The sequence below is a fragment of the Dendropsophus ebraccatus genome, chromosome 11 (genome assembly GCF_027789765.1).
Source record: "Dendropsophus ebraccatus isolate aDenEbr1 chromosome 11, aDenEbr1.pat, whole genome shotgun sequence".
Lineage (NCBI taxonomy): Eukaryota > Metazoa > Chordata > Amphibia > Anura > Hylidae > Dendropsophus > Dendropsophus ebraccatus.
Window position 1 is genome coordinate 59,579,797 of NC_091464.1, and position 21,210 is coordinate 59,601,006.

Sequence of the window (21,210 nt, forward strand, 5' to 3'; positions counted from 1 at the left end):
TACTGTGGCATTGCTGAATTTCCATTGAATTGAGTCACAAAATACTGCCTTTGAGAGAAAAAAAAAATCAAAAATGCAAATTAATTAGTCACATCAAATAATTAAGCAAATTTATTGATTCTCTTTTATGGCAGCAAGTTATACACTTTGTCATATACACAGAACTATTCACTATTCAGGAGCCCGATTTCAGTTGGTAGTCTTAGACCATTTTTACATAGAATTTTATAAATTTCTTTGCCATACCATAAACCAAATATGTAATCTTCATGAAAGGGAATTTACAAAAAAAAAAGCCCTTTCATTTGTCACATATTTTCGCAGTTGTGGTATTGGTTCACCTTCTCAGAGATCACACCATGCTCCAGTTTTTATGGTAGATTTTTTCCCCTTTTAAATTCTGTGTAAAAATTTGAGTGGTAAACAGATGTTGATGTGTTTTCAGGAAGAAACTGTTTCTATTTGGTAAAACTGTTTCTTTAGAGAAAAAACACCCTAAAAGTCTGGAGAAGGAAAAAAAAACAACTTTTTTTTTGTGTGATACTGGTGGGGTTTTTAGAACCATACCACTATCCCCTGATCTCCTCCACATATGAATCTGGCATTAAGGATTTTTTTTTTGTGCCTACAGATAATTGATATCCATTATATGACACCAATATAGGACAGATTATAAACCTACAACCCTAACTCTGGACTTTATCTGTTATTTGTTGTTTTTGTTTAGTTTTTTTTAAATATTTTGGGCAATTTTGAAAGCAAAGAATAACTGCTGCATTTTAGTTTACAATGCACATCAGCTTAATGGGGAAAAACTAAAAAGTAAAGAACTAGCTTACAGAGATGAGTGAACTTCAAGCAAGTTTGAATTTGTCTGAACTTCAACACACTGTATTTGATTACCGGTGGCTGAAGAAAGAGACAGCCTATGGCCTATGTCTGTAACCAAATTTCCAGGCAGCACTAGGGCTTTATCCAACTTCTTCAACCACTGGTAATCAAATGTTGCACGCTCAGGTTCACTCATCTCTACCTTAGAGTACTTTTAAAGTTCTAATGGTGTAATATAAACATTTATTTAAAGGGTTATCTACTAATTTCCTAGTAGCATCAACACCCAACTTTTAAACCATCTTGGTGAAAAATAAAAATATTTCTTAAAGTGTCACTGTCACCATAGAAAACCTTTGACATGTCATAGAGACATATCAAAAGTTTTGATTGGTCTGGGTTTTCGTGTTCAGACCTGCACGAATCATCAGAATGAGCAGGGTGTCTGCACCCCGCTCTGTGTCAGCATAATCAGTTGGACTCCATAGACTTACATTATGAACCTGACTGATCACGTGACACAGAGCCGAGAGAGGATCGCGCTTAGAGCGGTCTTCTCCTGGCTTTTCTCCTAATTGCTGCTAGTCTGAACACTCAGACCCCAATTCAAAAATTTTGACGTCATTTTCGGTAGTAACCTATTCCCCCCATTTTCAACTGAAAAACAGTGTCATTGCTTTCAAACATCGACCCTCTAACTGTAAAATTTCTAAATATTCCAGAAATGTATCTTATACAGAAATGTTTTCATCTAATTAATTTATGTTAAATAATTAAAATTTAATTATTTATTTTATTTTCTTACAAGTGTAAATGTTTCAGGTCGAAAAAAAAAATGAAAACCTTTTCGGCCTGAGCTGTGTTTATTTTGCAGATATACATACATTTTTGAATATTTTTTGAAGGAAAAAAAAATCACATACTGTATACTTATAGGTGCAACACAAATTGAGTTGTTAGGAAAAATATATAGAGGAGATATTGACTATGGCAGAATTGTAAAGCATATCGTAGTGCGATCTGAGGTAATGACTGTGAACATTTTTGATCATATGGTATCGATGGGTGGATATATATTTTTGTAACAGAGTAGATGTCTTCTTTTTATATTTTGTCTGATAACGTACTTTGACTTGAGATGCAGTTTACCTGATCGGTGGGATTGTACAGTATCCGATGACTTTCTGGATTGTCATTTTGACAAGTTAAAAAAAAAAGAAATTTTCATATATTTTCTTTTTTTACAATTTTTCCATTGACCGATATTGTAAACAAACAATGATTTTTTTTTTTGATTTTTTTTTTTCCAGAGCATAAGGGAGAGATTTAATGTCATTTTTATTATGTGCTTAATTTCTGATTAAATTTAGTGATATTAAAGTGGCTCAAAATTTTATATGTCAAAAACTTTCCCAAATTAGACACAAGAGGGGAGATTTATCAGACATGGGGTAAAGTGAAGCTGGCTCAGTTGCCCCTAGCAACCAATCAGATTCCACCTTTCATTTTCCAACGGGTCTGTGAGGAATGAAAAGGGGAATCTGATTGGTTGCTAGGGGCAACTGAGCCAGTTTCACTTTACACCATGCTTGATATATCTCTCCCTAGGTTGTTAAATTTCTAAAAAGTAAAAAAAAAAAATAATAATAATTCAACACACTGTGCAATAAATGTTATTGATCATATATTTTTTTAATTATCTTTTTTTAAATCTCTTATGTAGAGTATTATGAATAATTTTAGAAATTCAAAATTTTTGAACATTATTCACAATCAAACTTCAATCCCTGTGGATACTGCACCAATGCCTATGGATGTTAGAAAAAAAAAAAAAAGATAGAAATAAATCTTATGTTTGCAAACCAATATTTTTTCTCTCTGAAAGTCCCACTTAAACCTAGAATTGAAACTTCCATTGTGTGTGGTGCATAATAGCTTTGTGTTTCTACTCTATGAATCAGATGGGTTTTTTTTTTTAAATAAAATTTCAGTTTAATGTTCCAACTCCACATAGTGGAGACAGTCTAATAAAATTGACCTTTTTAGGATCACGGTAGGAAACTTGGGGTTAACATTACTGAACCAAGATGTCATGGATGGATCCAATATTATGACAATTTATTGAAATATTTTATTTATTTTGCTTCTTGGACATCTGTTTTGTTTGTTTTTTTGTCCTTTTAAGATTGTGGGTCCAATACTTACTGTGTTCCTCTATTGAGTTCATTGATTATGCTATTCACCTAAGTAATAATATAAAGGGTAAAACCTTTAACACCCTGAGCTGTCTCCAGCATGTGTAAAGTGTGTCATACACTAGAGTGTTCAGACAGCCTTTCGAAATCGGTCTAAGAAGGTTTTTGTACTGGAAGACACATGCATAAGTTCTCTGTCTTGAACTGTGACTTGGGTCCACTATAACCAAGCTTCTGTTCATGGGGTTGAAGCTATAGAGGCTGTAGCAGTGGCCATCACCCCTGAACCCTGGAACCTGAGAAAAGCCATCCCTCCACCACATAAGAAAACACCAGTTTTTTAAATGGGACATGGCTTGCTTAGACCTTGCTATAGTTGCATTGGGGCCTAGGGGCTTCAATTTATACTTTTTTCCTATGACTTGTGCTTCTACTTTCCAATTATTGATAAATCTAAATCTGCCTTTTCAGCTGTCTAAAATATCTAGTGTATGGCCAGCTACAGGTTTGGTTCACATCATTACCTCTGTTGTATTTTGTATGTTCAACTATAATTACTATGGTAAATTTTCAGGGGAAAGACTGTTTATTACAAAAATTTAATTTAACCCATACCAATAATAGTCAATGGTTGATGGTAAAAAAAAAATTTTTAGCCCTCCAGATCAAGTTGGTGTAAAATGTTGTTATCCCCCATTATGTGATTAGGTTATACCCATTAATGGTAACTGATTGTGTCACCACAAAGTGCCACGGCACCATCGGATCTCTCCCGTCATGTTTCACCATTGTTTAAACCTCACTATGCACTATGCCTTTATATTTCGTTACATGATGGTATAATGTATTCTTACATAAATAACAGCCATTTTCTTACATTCTTAGATTTCCTACTAATTTTCACTGTGTAATTGGGAAATAGGTATTAGATGGGGGACAGGATGTGTAGGTTGTGGAATTTTTAATATCGGATTTGAGTCTCAGTCCAATAATTCACTGATTCACTATAACTTGTGCCCATCTTTGCCTCAGTTTTCCAATTCTAATTGAGTTAATAATTAAAAAAATATTTCTCACTTGCTTTGGGCGTGATGGTTTTTTATTTGTGTGGTAATGTGTTTTTCTCTAAAGAGATAGATAGATAGATAGGAGACATCTGGCCCACCGAAGTACCATAGGAACCTCATGTGGATTTGGAGATGCCTTTAGAGCCAATCACTTGCCATTAGAGTTTATGTCTTATCTCTTACATTGTCTGATGCCTCATGGTTGATCTGTTGATAGTCCTAGATGCTTCCACATCACAGTAATGGCACTTACAGTTCGTCAGGCCTAGAAGATCAGACATTTCATGAACTGACTTGAATGTGGCATCCTATGTCAGTGCCATGTTTAAAGTCATTGAGATCTTCAATTATCATTGTATTCAGCCCTGAGTAGTGTAGTTTTCCCAAAATCAACTCAGACACATGCACTAGGGCCAACATCATAAGAAACTTTTAAGAGTTTTTGGAGGAAACTAGACATGAGCCAACCAAAGTGTGCAGCAATTGATTACCTGTGGCTGAAGAAGTTGAAAGCAGCCCTAAGGCTGCCGGGAAAACATGGATACAGCCATAGGCTATTCATGTTTTCCAGGACTTCACAGGGCTGCATCCAATTTCTTCACACTGATAATCCAACACTGATAATCCAATGCCCAGCATGCTCGAGGTTCGCTCTTCTCTAGAGGAAATGCACAGAGTCTTTATGTTCTACAATATGTTCTTCTTCATCCTCCAACGGCCTACCCTGATTATTGGGTTCAGGTGTTTCAGCCAGGGCTGTGTAGTGGCTATCAAAAGAATATGGTACAACTAAACAACTAAAAAAGGTGGCAAATGCCACAGTCTGCTGCATATCAGTCAAGCACATCTCCCTCCTTATATGAGTGATCATTGAGGGTCTCAGCCAATGTGTACAGTAATTGTAACAAGAAGGAAGTCATAACCTATATAAAAAAATAATAATAATAAATTATATTACCACCACTCTGTTCACAGAATAAGGCCACCACATAAGTCATATACTGTAGTGTCTAATAATAATGTTAATGCCTAATGCTGGACCTGTTTAGAATAAACATAAATCTACCCTCTACTGTAGAAACCACGTTTTTCAGTACCTAGAGTGGCAAAATGTATATTTTTTATGTGACCTGGAATTATCCTCAACATACATGGTAGAGTTCTCATATATGGGATTAGGAAATATTCTATTACTGTACAGATGCATTTGGCCAGACGCGCCTAGACTTATAACCGCATATTTCTAAGATGAATTCATTAACGTCTTCAATTAGAAAAATCTTTATATTGCCCAAAGAGTATTGATGTAGAGCCGAGGGAAGAGCAATGGATCACGGGTTGGCACTTAGAAGTAGCGATAGTAATGATTTTGTGAAGTCGCAGACAATTGATGTCTCGATCAATACTCCACACTTCTTAATTTATCGATTCTGCTGATGACCGTTTCTGAGCTGTCATAGTTTCCATCCCGCTGTATCAGCATTTATTTCCGGGCGATCTGACAGATTTGGCCACATAATGGACTTGCCTGGCACACTAGTTTCTTAGGTCTACTGATGTCGGCAATTTTTTTTATAGATGGGTTAGTGCTTATAGTTAAAGGGATTATCAATGGGGAAAAAAATACCAGTTCTCCTTTGGTCACCACTCTACCAACCCCCCAAGGAACGGCCCTGATTAGCCAATCCCTGATTAAGGCGGGGCACTGCTGTGGCCACTGATTGGCTAACTGGTGCAGTTTGTGTGGGGTTACCAAATGACAATAACCAGGAAGAAGCAGTGACCTGTGAAAGTCCAAGAGCCAGGTGGCCAGGAGAGATTAGTATAGATTATTAGTTTTACATCACTTCCAGACATTTTTCTCTTGGACAATTTTACGAACATGATTTTTTTGTTACCTTGCATACTTTCCCCACCAAAGCAGATCCTGATACAATTGCAAGCTTCTTCTTCGTTCCAGCAGCCCTTTGTAAATTCTACGGAGCCATTGTTTGGTCACAGAGTCACTCAGGCTCCATAGAACTTCCCAGTCCATACACACTCTGTAGCTTCTGCTTACAATGAATTCAATGGCATGCTGTATCCATAGTGTTAATACAACCTCCTGCGGGACATCTGCACAAGTTTTATAGCCCTGGAAATCTGCCGACAGCTGTACAGATAACCTTCTGCTCCGTGTTCATTAAATTTTCAGCACCTCGGTTCAGATTCGTCCATTGCGAGAGAGATTGCGGACACGTCCTCTAAGACTTTCAGGTTTAACTTTATGTTTCTAAAGCCATTGAGCAATGTTCCTGGCAGCACAATGGAGGTCACGGCCACCGTGCTACGACCAGGACAAGTGCGCCATTATGTGCAAGATGGAAATTACCTTTAGCCACAAAAGGCGATGGGACCATGAACATTGGTACAATCTGTTACTTATTTTTTATAGAACAGGCAGAGTTTCCTCTTTCTGAGTAATTTTGGCGGCTGTGATAAGTTGTCCTGCCTGCTGGAAAATGACAGTGAGATCTTGGTGAATAACAGGGGAATCTATGATATTTTATAGAAAGAGAAGGAAAATCATATAACAGACACATAATATTATATGTTTAAATGTACATTGTAAAACCTGCTACAATAGGGTTTCTAGAGTGTAGCAACATGCGGCTGGTATTGTCATGGATCACCGCCCTTCTCCGTTGTTTGGGAGGAGATAGAGGAGTAGACATGTTGACTTCTATAGTGGAAACCACCTCCATTTTGGGTTGAAGACTAGGGTTGAGCGCAAATCAAACACGCTTTAGTATGATTGTTTTTCCATTTGATTACTGGTGACCGAAGAAGTTGGATGCAGCCTTAAGGCTGCTTGGAAATTATGGATACAGCCATAAGGCAGTATTCATGTTTTCTAGGCGTCCCTAGCCATAGGCTGCATCATATTTCTTTGGTCACCGGTAATCAAACGGAAAACAATCAGACTGGAACATGTTTGAGTTGCGTTCATCTCTAGTGAAGACAGCGAGCACTGGAAGACCAAGGCATAAAGGAACAAGGCAGCACATGGAGTAATATGGTGCTCTGTGCTCATTTAATATGCATGAGGCCTGAGGTGGAAGATACCGAAGGTGTGCCCTATGGGGGATGGCACAAAGGCAGGGGTTACCACACGCCCTCAATCCCTGTATACGTTGGCTGTCAGACGGGTAATTGCTCAGCTCTACTTTACTGGAATGATCTGCTGACCATGCAAGAAAATTAAAGGCATAGTGTCAGTGGGCCCCCAGGGGGCTGCATACTCTACCCATTCCACATCTCAGCCCACTGCTTCCTACACAGTTTTCTGTAAGCATAAAGGAATTTCTTTAACACCATAGTAACATGGAACAGTATTCAGTGTAAAGTTGGGTTCATCCATTGTATTGTGAATAGAGATGAGGGAACCTGGAGCATGCTCAAGTCCATCCGAACCCGAACGTTCGGTATTTGATTAGTGGTGGCTGCTGAACTTGGATAAAGCCCTAAGGCTATGTGGAAACCATGGATATAGTCATTGGCTGTATCCATGTTTTCCAGACAAGCTTAAAGCTTTATCCAAGTTCAGCAGCCCCCGCTAATCAAATGCCGAACGTTCGGGTTCGGATGGACTCGAACCCGAACCTGGTTCGCTCATCACTAATTATGAACAGTATTTTTTTGCCAAAACCAGGTGTTGGTCCGAAATACAAAGTTCTTCTTCAGGTTTTGGGTAAAAATACTAAGCAAAATATATGAACCCATCCTAACAGAGACATAACAGAACTAATACTCATAAGACTCTGCTCACACTTGCATCATGGCTTCTGGTTATAATAGAACCAGGACAGCTATGTTGGATCCCTTTCCTGCTGCAATTGAACCCATAGACTTTAACTGGTTCCATTAATGCCCTATATTTAATTGCAATAGGATTTAATAGATTAGAATAATATAGATTTAATAGCATAGGATTGTTGTTTACACTACTATGGAAGTACCAAAAAGTGTTACCAGAGGCTAATCGGTACTGTCATCAAGCGGGGAGACAAACTGGGCAATTGCCTAGGGCCTCAAATACCAAGGAAAGTGCACTCAAGGATCCAGGGAATCAAATTTGTGGCCTGGTGCCTCAGACCAGGACTGGAGGGAGGCAGACTTTCCTAGCAGTGGGATATCCAGGATTGCCACAAATCCCTGGAGTGCTGAGCCTCGGTATCAACTGTAAGGTGCACATGCAGTTGAAAGCTTTAAAAAAGTGGGGAGTGACACACGAATTCCATGAAAATTGCGGAATTTTCTGGTGCACAACATATTGTTCTTGCAAAAAGGGCATTTATTAATGGGAGTTATAAAATTAGTGGACCAACCTAATTGAGATACCTTCCTACATTATTAGGGTCCCATCTATCTACTAAGAGACCTAACTTCTTACTAGATTGCATTTAATGGATCCCAATGACTGGGGATTGTTACAGAGACATAAGCGGGTGCTTTATGATGAACTATTAGAGAGGCATGCACCCATATAGTGTTTCTGAACAAGGTCCATCTACTTTCTGTATCTGCCAATGGACTGGGTATTAAAGGGGTATTCCGCTCAAACATAACTTTTAATATGTTGCTGCCCATGGTGAGACTAACAATTAATTCCATACTTATTATTATCTATTCAGTCTCATTCCTCCAATTCTGAACTGCTGTTTTCGGCTGGACACAAAAAAACTGTGTTTGACAGTTTTCTCTCTGTCTCCCCCCTCCCTTCCAAGATTGCTGATGTAAACAAGTCCCTGGCAGGCTTTATCTGCAACTTTGTGGCTTCTATGTAATGCTGGGAGGATAAATCTAAGGTCAAGTTGCTGATGAATTCACAAAATTATATTTGAGTGGAATACCCCCAGTGTAGGACTGGGGTATCTGGGGCCCACCAGAGGAAATGATCCTGGGGGCCCACCAATGAAGAGCCAGTAAGAAACAACATGTCAGTCTATGTTAGTACAGGTTCTAAAGCTGGGGGCCCACTGGAGGATCCTCTGGTGGGCCAGTCCGACACTGAATACCCCTTTAACTGTAGACACTATTCTGTACTTGTGAATACTGATATACAGCCAGTACATTACATGAAAACAGACAGCCCTCTTTAAAGATACATGCCGTGCTGTCATCTTGCATATCTGTGTTACTTGCTGGTAGTTTAATATATGGGATATAAGACTTGCCTGGATTTTCTATGTTCACATTATATGGACTTACATGGAGAAAAAGCTGAGGGTTGAATAAAGAACAGAGACACAGCACAGAGTAAGGTAATCCTCTGAGGATCATCCCATAGAACAAGGTTCGTGTCGTGCTGCAGGGTAAGCAGTCATCTGGGGTTTGGTCAGTGTTATTACGTTCCCACACTGAAGAGTCTACACGACATCTAATACATATAAACTAGGCTGGGTAATAAAGGAGCCCAAAACTCTGGGGTATTAGCAGTAATGGAGTGCAGGAGCTTAATGGTGCGTTCACACCTACAGGATCTGCAGCTGATTTTCTGCAGCAGATTTCATTTAAATAACTGAACACAGCATCAAATCTGCTGCAGATCCTGTAGGTGTGAACGCACCCTAAGGCTGCATTCACACTACGTATATTTCAGTCAGTATATTTCAGTCAGTATTGCAACCAAAACCAGGAGTAGATTAAAAACACAGAAAGGATCTGTTCACACAATGGTGAAATTGAGTGGATGGCCGCCATATAACAGTAAATAACTGCCATTATTTCAATATAACAGTCGCTGTTCTAAAATAACAGCAAATATTTGCCATTAAACGGCGGCCATCTACTCAATTTCAACATTGTGTGAACAGATCCTTTCTGTGTTTTTAATCCACTCCTGGTTTTGGTTGCAATACTGACTGAAATATACTGACTGAAATATACATATACTGACTGAAATATACGTAGTGTGAATATAGCCTTAAGGGGTATTCTCTTATCAGCTGATATAGTTATACTTGTAGGATGCGTCATTTAACAAACTTGTCTCCTTCTTCTGATATGCTGCTCTTTTCCTCCCATTGTTGATAGCTCGTTGTCTAGGTTACCGACCACTGCTCTACTCTAAAAGCACTGGTCTTGCTGGTGTGTATATATAGCTACAATGTGTGTGTGTGTATATATATATATATATATATATATATATATATATATATATATACACATATATGGGTCGTGCACTCCACCCATCCCACCCAGGTGGTGCAATTATTTTTGAGGGTATAAGACAGATCTTGCATGCCCAGAGCATAGGCATATTGTACGCCATGGAGAGGCCATAGTACAGTGTAGGGTCTGCCCTGATATGAGGCCACCTTATCGTGGGTGGGATGGTTTACACGCTTTTAACTATTTTCATGTCTGTAGTGGGTATGTACATTTTTTGTGTTTTTGTGTGTATATATATATATATATATATATATATATATTTATTTATTTTTTATTTTTTTTTACAGTAGATACACAATGGGGGAGATTCCACCCTAGCAACCAATCAGATTCCACCTTTTGTTTTCCAAAGAGTCTGTGAGGAATGAAAGGTGGAATCTGATTGGTTGCTAGGGGAAACTGAGCCAGTTTCACTTTACACCATGTTTGATAAATCTCCCCCAATATCTCTATACATATAAACCAGCCAGACCAGCGCTTTTTAGAACAGAGCTGTCGATTACTCTATAGTCCTGTGTATGTATATAGAGTCAGATGTGGTTACTTTACTGTATGTGATTTGTGTACCGCCATATTCTGCCCTGTGTTACACCCGATATTACAGAAAGTTAAATGGTTACTGTTGACTCAAAAACTTCCACTTGCTCCATTGCCAACAACACAAGCTTTAAGGCGTCAGCAAATCTGTGGCAGTTAGTGTGAATAGGAGGCTGTGCTCCATAGGCAGCAGTGAGGAGGTAAATAGGCATTGTGTATGATGGATGAGTGACAGCTGGAATTATACAGGACAGGAGGGTATTCTATAGATGCTGTGCGCCCAGAACACTGTAAATGTGGCGTCACCCATCAATGTTTCCAGCTCCCGGGTCATTCCCGCAGTTAATGGGAATGAATCATTAGCTCTAATTATCTCCAGGATACGATTATTTAGCCAAAAAAAATCTGATTATTCCGCTGGGAAATTGCTGCTTTGCTGATTTAGTCATAATGACGCTATGTACTGTTTTCCTGTTTGGATTGTAGATCCATATATGAGAACAAGCAAAGGACGAGTCCTAGATAACATTCAGTGCACGTTTGGCCATAGAGGTTGGATGGAAGGATATAGTTATAGGGGGTGCAGAGGTAGATGAAGCCCTTGAAGCCTAGAAACCAAGGGGGGCACAAATATTAGAGACAGAAATTGACCCAGACCCGGAAGCTTTAAAGCGAGTCTGTACTCATAATCTGACCCCCCCACCCCAAAACCGCTTGCTCCATTAGATAGCTGCTTTTATTCCAAGATCTGTCCTGGGGTTCGTTTGGCAGGTGATACAGTTATTGTCCTAAAAGATTAAAAACAGCTATTCGATGGTACAAGTGGTTTGGGGGGGGGGGGGGGCAGATTGTGGGTACAGAGTCGCTTTAAGTTATGGCGACTGCCAAAAATCTACTCATTTCTCCTCGTGAGTATCATGAGTGATGTGCACCTTGCCTTTGGGGTATCCCACTGCATGGTATTTCAGCTGCTTTATGGACCTCTCATGTATATATTTATAGGAGTTTTCCTAACTTTTAAGTTATCCCCTATCCACTGGTCTCTTGCTCATCCCATGCTAGAGATTTGAGGGATGAAATCCTGTTAGTAGCAAAGAAATCTAACTGATTTGCATGTAGCCAAAGCCCAAGCAAGGTTAGGATTTAAGACCCAGTGAACTTCAGTCACAACCAATTGGACTGCAAGTGGCTAAGACACCTACATACACAAAGAAGGTTTCACCACTAGCACAGCCTTTTTCTTGAAAAGTATAATATTAGAAGTTATGGGCACTCGATTACATGTGATAGGACAGGAAGGAATTTTTCTCCCTGTGATGGGGCAATTGGCATCTGCTTAATAAGAGCTTTTGTCTTTCTCTGGATCAACACACTAGTTTATGTATGTTAAACTTGATGGACTTTTGTCCTTTTTCCAACCTTATTAACCATGTAACTATGTTACAAACCACTAACTAGAGAGAGCTAGAGACTACAGCAAGTGAAAAGAAGGATCACAGGTGTCTCATTGCAGTCTATGACCTATTTGGGCTTCAGGCCTAGTCATCCATCTGCACCTCAAGTCACCTGCATGTTGCAGATTTGAGCATTGCAAAGTAGCCTATGTTAAAGAGACTGAAGCCTCTCACTTTGGCAGATTAAGGTGTTTCTTGAGTTTGTTTCAGTCAACTTTTTCCACTTTTCTATCACATCTCTATAGTTGGCATCTGATGGATGAGTCTCGATTTAGGAAAGACCAGGAGAATGTTACCTGCCTGCCTGTACTGTGCCAGCTGTAGTTTGGTGGAGGAGGGATAATTCTATTGAGTGGTTCTTCAAGGGTTGGCACAGGCCCCTTAGTTCCAGTAAAGGGAAATCAAAATCAATGTCCCACAAATGTTCTTCTGGATGAACAGTCAAAATTCCCACAGACACCTTCAGAATCTTGTAGAGTCTCCCCAAAAGAGTGGAAGCTGCTATACCTGCCTTCTTCATAATACTGCCTATGAATGGGATGTCCTGAGGTCTACTGGATGTGAAGGTGTCCTGATACTTCTGTCCATATAGAATATGAACTGTAGATAGTGATGAGTGAGTTCTAAAATGCTCGGGTGCTCGTTACTCGAGACGAGTATTTCCAGATACTCGAGTGCTTGTTTCGAGTAATGAACCCCTATTGAAGTCAATGGGAGACTCAAGAATTTTTTGAGGGGACTCAAGTTCGGTAGAGAGAAGGTCATGTGAAAACCTGTCAACCTCAGAAATTGATGGAAACACAACGGAAATGGACAGGAAACAGCAGGGGCAGCATGTATGCATGCCTCTGAGGCTGCCTAATGGCACCATTATGCCTAATTCTGTGCAACAGCCTGGTTAAAACAGAGGTAGGCATAGGGACCACCCAAAAACTGACACAGCATGGCAGTGAGAACACAGGGAATTAAAACATTAAAACAGATGTAGCTTATCATGAACCACTCAAAAATTCAGCCTGACAGAGCATAGCGGTGAGGACACAGTAAACAAGGTAGAAGCGGTAGCCAGTCATCCTTCCAAAAATTATACCAGACCTAGCATGGCAGTGAGCTCACAGAGAACCATTAAAAGTGAGTGAGGAAGAAAGTGAGCCTCCCCAAAAATTAGGCCAAACACTGCATGGCATTGAGCACACAGAGAACTGCCGGGATCAGCAGTAGCCAACATGGAGGCCAGGCAGGAGCAACAGTAACCAACATGGAGGCCAGGCAGGAGCAACTGTAACCAACATGGAGGCCAGACAGGAGCAACAGTAGTTAAAATGGAGGCCAGGCAGGATCAGCAGTAGCCAACATGGAGGCAAGGGCAGGCACACCAGTAGTCAACATGGATGCCAGTTAAGGCCCAGCAGTAGCCAACATGGAGGCAAGGGCAGTCAGCAGTAGTCAACATGGATGCCAGTAAAGGCCCAGCAGTAGTCAACATGGATGCCAGTTAAGGCCAAGCAGTTGCCAACATGGAGGCAAGGGCAGGCACACCAGTAGTCAACATGGATGCCAGTTAAGGCCCAGCAGTAGCCAACATGGAGGCAAGGGCAGTCAGCAGTAGTCAACATGGATGCCAGTAAAGGCCCAGCAGTAATAAATATGGATGACAGTTAAGGCCAAGCAGTTGCCAACATGGAGGCAAGTGCAGGCACAGCAGTAGTCAACATGGATGCCAGTTAAGGCCCAGAAGTAGTCAACATGGATGCCAGTTAAGGCCCAGCAGTAGTCAACATGGATGCCAGTTAAGGCTAAGCAGTTGCCAACATGGAGGCAAGGGCAGGCACAGCAGTAGTCAACATGGATGCCAGTTAAGGCCCAGCAGTAGTCAACATGGATGTCAGTTAAGGCCCAGCAGTAGTCAACATGGATGCCAGTTAAGGCCCAGCAGTAGCCAACATGGAGGCAAGGGCAGGCACACCAGTAGTCAGCAGTAGTCAACATGGATGCCAGTTAAGGCCCAGCAGTAGTCAACATGGATGCCAGTTAAGGCACAGCAGTAGTCAACATGGATGCCAGTTAAGGCACAGCAGTAGTCAACATGGATGCCAGTTAAGGCCCAGCAGTAGTCAACATGGATGCCAGTTAAGGCCCAGCAGTAGTCAACATGGATGCCAGTTAAGGCCCAGCAGTAGTCAACATGGATGCCAGTTAAGGCTAAGCAGTTGCCAACATGGAGGCAAGGGCAGGCACAGCAGTAGTCAACATGGATGCCAGTTAAGGCCCAGCACTAGTCAACATGGATGTCAGTTAAGGCCCAGCAGTAGTCAACATGGATGCCAGTTAAGGCCCAGCAGTAGCCAACATGGAGGCAAGGGCAGGCACACCAGTAGTCAGCAGTAGTCAACATGGATGCCAGTTAAGGCCCAGCAGTAGTCAACATGGATGCCAGTTAAGGCACAGCAGTAGTCAACATGGATGCCAGTTAAGGCACAGCAGTAGTCAACATGGATGCCAGTTAAGGCCCAGCAGTAGTCAACATGGATGCCAGTTAAGGCCCAACAACAAGGATGCAAGGGCAGGCACAGCAGTAGTCAACATGGATGCCAGTTAAGGCCCAGCAGTAGTCAACTTGGATGCCAGTTAAGGCCCAGCAGTAGTCAACATGGATGTCAGTTAAGGCCCATCAGTAGTCAACATGGATGCCAGTTAAGACCCAGCAGTAGTCAACATGGATGTCAGTTAAGGCCCAGCAACAAGGATGAAAGGGCAGGCACAGCAGTAGTCAACATGGATGCCAGTTAAGGCCCAACAGTAGTCAAAATGGATGCCAGTTAAGGCCCAGCAGTAGTCAACATGGATGCCAGTTAAGGCCAAGCAGTGGCCAACATGGAGGCAAGGGCAGGCACACCAGTAGTCAGCAGTAGTCAACATGGATGCCAGTTGACTTACGGAAATGCGCACGGATGCAGTGCACCTTGTTGAGCAAGTCAGCCACATTGGGGTAAGTTTTAAGGAACCACAGCAACATTAGTTTGAAGACGTGGGCCAGGCATGATACATGTGTGAGGCTGCCGAATTGCAGAGCCGCCACCAGGTTCCGCCCCTTGTCACACGCAACCAAGCTCACTGCTAATTACACACGAACCCGGGTGCTGACAGCTAATTGGCTATGCCAGCTGTCAGTCACCATCAAGGGTACACCTGATGCCTCTCGACTGGGGGTGGTGAGGCCCCGACCACGGCTAGACCAAAAAAACGAAAATAGAACAGCTGGCTGGTTGGCGGAGGCGCGATCGGCGGGCCCCCGGCAACCAGTCACGCTCCTCCGCAGACATAGTGTGACGTTAGAGCATGGCAGTGAGGACACAGAGAACAATACAGTCTGCTTAAGAGGCCACTGAATTTGATCAAATACACTTTCAATCCTTTAAAGAGTCTCTAAGAGACGACAAGTGCGGTAGCCTGTGTATTAAAAAGACCTGGTCAATCCTGCCTTCAAAAAGGCTACTACAACATCCAAGGAAGGAAAGAAGCTACTGGTAAAAGGCCTGGTCAATCCTGCCTTCAAAACGGCTAAAACATCCAAGGAAGGTAGAAGGTGCTGTTCAGCAGTTTGAGCACCGCCTGTTGGCGCTTACCCACGGCAGTGCTGCTGCGCCTAAAACTAAAATAGCCGGATTATGGCTAGATTTAGCCTCAAACCCTCATGCAGTTTTGCGTGATAGGCATCTCTTTGGAGGTAGGGACGAAGAATAATACAGTCTTTTTAAGAGGCCCCGAGCTAAAAAATGAAAGGACGGCAGAGAACCCCCGCAAGTTGACATCCACAGATTATATGGTTTAAAATGGATAACACAAGGATGCTAAATTAGGATCCACCATTATTACTGTCTGTTCCTTTGAACAGTGGCGTGTATCTTGAAGATACAATAGATGACCAGACAGCCCTGCAAAATTGCACTTGAATTGAAGTCGATTTGATTTAAAAATTTAAATTGAAGGTTAGAAAATAAAAAAAGTACATAAAAAAAAATACATAAAGTGGCCATTACCAGCCTTTAGATAAGGCAGGGGTGGAACCTCACAAAAATTAGGCCTGACACAGTAGAGTAAGAGTAAAAAAAATTAAAAAAAATAGCTGCTCCTCCGCAGATGTAGTGTGACGTCAGAGCATGGCAGTGAGGACAAAGAGAACAACGAGGCAAGGGCAGGCACACCAGTAGTCTACATGGATGCCAGTTAAGGCCCAGCAACAAAGAGGCAAGGGCAGGCACACCAGTAGTCTACATGGATGCCAGTTAAGGCCCAGCAACAACGAGGCAAGGGCAGGAACACCAGTAGTCTACATGGATGCCAGTTAAGGCCCAGCAACAACGAGGCAAGGGCAGACACACCAGTAGTCTACATGGATGCCAGTTAAGGCCCAGCAACAACGAGGCAAGGGCAGGCACACCAGTAGTCTACATGGATGCCAGTTAAGGCCCAGCAGTAGCCAACAAGAAGCCTTCCAACTGCAGCACCCTTTTGATTTTCAATTTGACTGCAGCAGTTGGGGTAACATTCCCTGCACAATGTAACTACTCACTTCTACCCCCGCCACCACCCTTTCGATTTTCAATTTGACTGCATTCCCTGCATAATGTGACTCACCACCTCTCCCCCCACCGCTGTTTTGATTTTGAATTTGACTTTGATCCTTGAGGATCTGGCAATTGTCTCATGCAAAGGGATCATCACTTGAGGGGTAGTGTACTACAAATCCCAGCAATACAGTGTAGTACTCACTAGTTTAGGGGGGCTGTACGGTACAATCTGGTAGAGGCTGGACCTAGACACACGCTGGGATACCCCCTTACAATGAGCAGTGAAGTTTTATGCAGGTGTACTACAAATCCCAGCAATACAGTGTAGTACCCACTAGTTTAGGGGGGCTGTTCGGTACAATCTGGTATTGGCCGGAACTTTACTCACACGCTGTGACACTCCCTTACAATGAGCAGTGAAGTTCTATGCAGGATGTACTATAAATCCCAGCAATACAGTGTAGTACCCACTAGTTTAGGGGGGCTGTACGGTACAATCTGGTATTGGCAGGAACGATACACACTCTGTCACCCCTTTACAATGAGCAGTGAAGTTCTATGCAGGATGTACTACAAATCCCAGCAATACAGTGTAGTACACACTAGTTTAGGGGGTGCTTGACAGTGCTATCTGGTATGGGCACCAACTGTACGCACTTTCTGTCACCCCAATACAATGAGCAGTGAAGTTCTATGCAGGATGCACTACAAATCCCAGCTATACAGTGCAGTACACACTAGTTTAGGGGGTGCTTGACGGTGCTATCTGGTATGGGCACCAACTGTACACACTTTCTGTCACCCCAATACAATGAGCAGTGAAGTTCTATGCAGGATGCACTACAAGTCCCAGCAATACAGTGTAGTACACACTAGTTTAGGGGGGCTTGACGGTGCTATCTGGTATGGGCACCAACTGTACACATTTTGTCACCCCAATACAATGAGCAGTGAAGTAAGTTCTATGCAGGATGCACTACAAATCCCAGCTATACAGTGCAGTACACACTAGTTTAGGGGGGGGGGGGGCTTGACGGTGCTGTCTGGTATGGGCAACAACTGTACACACTTTGTCACCCCAATACAATGAGAAGTGAAGTAAGTTCTATGCAGGATGCACTACAAATCCCAGCTATACAGTGCAGAACACCAGGACCACCAGCCCCAAAATAAAAAAGGAGTACACTGAGCACTTCTTAGGGGTGTGTATGCAACACCTAATGCCCCCTTTCTGCCAGCAGCCGGTCACCACAGTGTGCTGGTTAAATCGCGGTAGCAGCACTGCAACTCCCAGCCAGCAGTCTCTAGTAATAGTATTAATAAAAGCTTTTAAGCCCTGAAAAGGTCTGTTTGTTTATATTGCTAGTATATACCCTGCCTACTGGAATGCTAAATCCTACACTGACGCTCCCACTGACCAGCAGCAGCTCTGTCCCTAATCTCTCACAGCGTGCGTCTGAAGCGAGCACTGCCTGCGCCGAGTTTTATATGGCAGGGTCATCTGATCTGGCCAACCAATCGACATGTATGGGTCCCACGTCATCGCAGGATGTACCAAAGAGTCTCCTGCATGTTTATTGGCTGCGTAAAAGCGCCCAAACTTACAGGAAAGGATGACGAGATTTCCGCGAGTATCGTGAGATGCTCGTCCGAGTAACGAGTACCATGGAGTACCCTAATACTCGATCGAGTACCAAGCTCGGACGAGCACGTTCGCTCATCTCTAATTGTAGACCATTCCTGCATTTCCTCTATCATAGAAATGTCTATATTCTGCTATAACTTTGTTAAGTCTCACCAGCCATATTGATAGGTGTGTCCTATTATTGTCTGGTTTAGGTTACACATAATCTTCACTCGACGTACATAACTTGAAGTCAAACACCAGTAACGTTAGGAACATCACTTTCTAGAACACAAATGGCGCCCCGGCAGGACTGGATTTAGCGCCGTATTTCATATTAACGATACAATTTTATTTAGCTGCTGCACATTTCGCGTCCACACATTACTGGGATTACAGTTCATTGATCCCTATTCTAAGAATGGCTTCTTGATTTAGACGATTGATTTCACTTCAACATTCACTTTATTTTGGTATCTGAGCCAATCGAAAGGAACTACTACAGGTACCGCCATGTAGAAATTAATCTCTCAGAAAAAATGATGATAACCACTTATGGCCACCATTATGAGAACCTAAGGGTTTACACAGAAATCATACAGAGTAAAGTATAAAGAAAAGCTAAAGTATATAGTAAACCCTACATCAAAGATAATTACTTGTATAGTAAATGCTTGTAAACAAAAAACCATATATACACACTTTGGTAGACATTAGTGATGAGCGAGCATGCTCGTCCGAGCTTGGTACTCGTTCGAGTATTAAGGTACTCGAAGGTGCTCGATGCTCGGTCGAGCATCTTGCGATACTCGAGAAAATTGCATCATTCTTTTCCTGCAAGTTTGGGCACAATTTCTCAGCCAATCAACATGCAGGAGACTCTTTGGTACATCCTGCGATGATGTGGGACCCATACATGTTGATAGCAGCGATTGGTTGGCCAGATCAGATGACCCTGCCATATAAGAATCTGGGCCGCCTGTGCTCGCCTCACATGCATGCTGGAAGAGATTAGGGACAGAGCTGCTGATTGTCAGGGAGAGCGTTAGGGAGGGAATTAGCGTTCCAGTAGGCAGGCATACTAGACATAGAACCCAACAGCCCTTATTTTTATTTTTTTGAAGTACTCCAGACTGCTGGCTGGGACTTGCAGTGCAGCTACCACGATCTTAGCTGCACACTGTGGTGATCGACTGCTGACACACTGGTGCTGCTTCTGCTGTTGTTGTACATTGTATTGCTGTGATTTGTAGTACAGCTGCATAGAACCTCACTGCTCATTGTCCTGTTTAAGAGGTGGCATACACCATATAGCACCACTTACACACAGACTCTATACGACTACCTCCAAAAACCAATCTGACCAGTATCTGTTGTCATCTGCAGCCTGTCTGCAGGGTTGCTTACTTTTGTAGTGCAGCCATATCCAACCTCACTGCTCATTGTCCTGTGTAACAGGTGCCATACACCATAAAGCACCACTTACACATAGACTCTATACGACAACCTCCAAAAACTAGTCTGACCATTATCTGTTGTAGGCTCAGCAGCACTGCCATGGGTAAGCGCCAACAGGCGGTGCTTAAACTGTTGAGCAGCACCTTCTACCTTCCTTGGATGTTGTAGCCATTTTGAAGGCAGGATTGACCAGGCCTTTTTAAAACACAGGCTACCGCACTTGCCTTCGCTTGGATACTCTTTAAAGGATTAAAAGTGTATTCGTTCAAATTCTGGGGCCTCTTAAGAAGACTGTATTGTTATTTCTTCGTCCCTACCTCCAATAATTTGCCTCTCATGCACAACAGAATTGGGTGTAATGGTGTGATTAGGCAGCCTCAGAAGCATCTGCGGTTGACAAGTTTTCACGCAACCTTCCCTGGGCCGAGCTTGGGTCCCCTGCAAAAATGCTCGAGTTTCCCATGGACTTCAATGGGGTTTGTTACTCAAAACAAGCAACCGAGCATCGGGAAATATTCAAATATTCGTCTCATCAATAGTAGACAAATACATTTACATATATACAAACTGTGAAACATTACATGGAAGATATTCAAAGTACCAATGTCTGCACATAACTGGTGGCTGGTGCAGTCCTGTTCTACTGTGCCACACATATATGCATACATTCATACATATACACACTGTGACATGTACACATATCAAGTGGTCCACTAGGTTTTTTATTTCACCTGGATAATATGTCAGGTATTGCACTAGAAGGGGATAAAGGTGTTGTTATGTGTCTCCGCATAAGGTGTCACTCTTTGTCTTTATGTAAGTCGTTTGTATGAGAACACAGCTAAAGCGGTTTATGGATTATATGTCACACGTTCTGCCTTGTCCTATCACAAGTGCAAGTGTCTTTCCCTCTCTTTTACACATATTACACTTCTCTCTCCTTTCTCTATCATTCCCACCAATCACAGTCAAGTTCAGTTGCCCCTAAGGGAGGTTAGTTCCTGGTGGAAGGTGTCTTGCCAGTGTTGTGGAAGAACTAAGACTGCAAGGCCCTCTGGTACTAAGAGATTTGCTCCAGTATGCAGTGCTAAACCCTTTAGAAGGGGTAGCCGTCCTCTGTGGAAACCCTTGTCCATGGCGGGGACCCTTCTCCTCAGGGCAAGTACCACAGCTAGGAACTGACCCCCAGCAAGACAAATATCAACCAGCTGAAATATCTTGCTGACCATGGATGGCTCTTCCGAGAAGTCTGCTACACCC

The 21,210-nt window shown here is 42.3% G+C and overlaps 1 long non-coding RNA gene across 1 annotated transcript in view; it reads right to left on the reverse strand.

The window, feature by feature from the left end:
- The window catches only part of LOC138767956 (uncharacterized), a 29,599-nt gene continuing 8,389 nt past the window's right edge, over positions 1-21,210 (reverse strand). Inside the window, exon 4 of the long non-coding RNA XR_011358888.1 lies at positions 1-48. This is a non-coding gene — a long non-coding RNA (uncharacterized lncRNA). The remainder of the gene's footprint in view (positions 49-21,210) is intronic.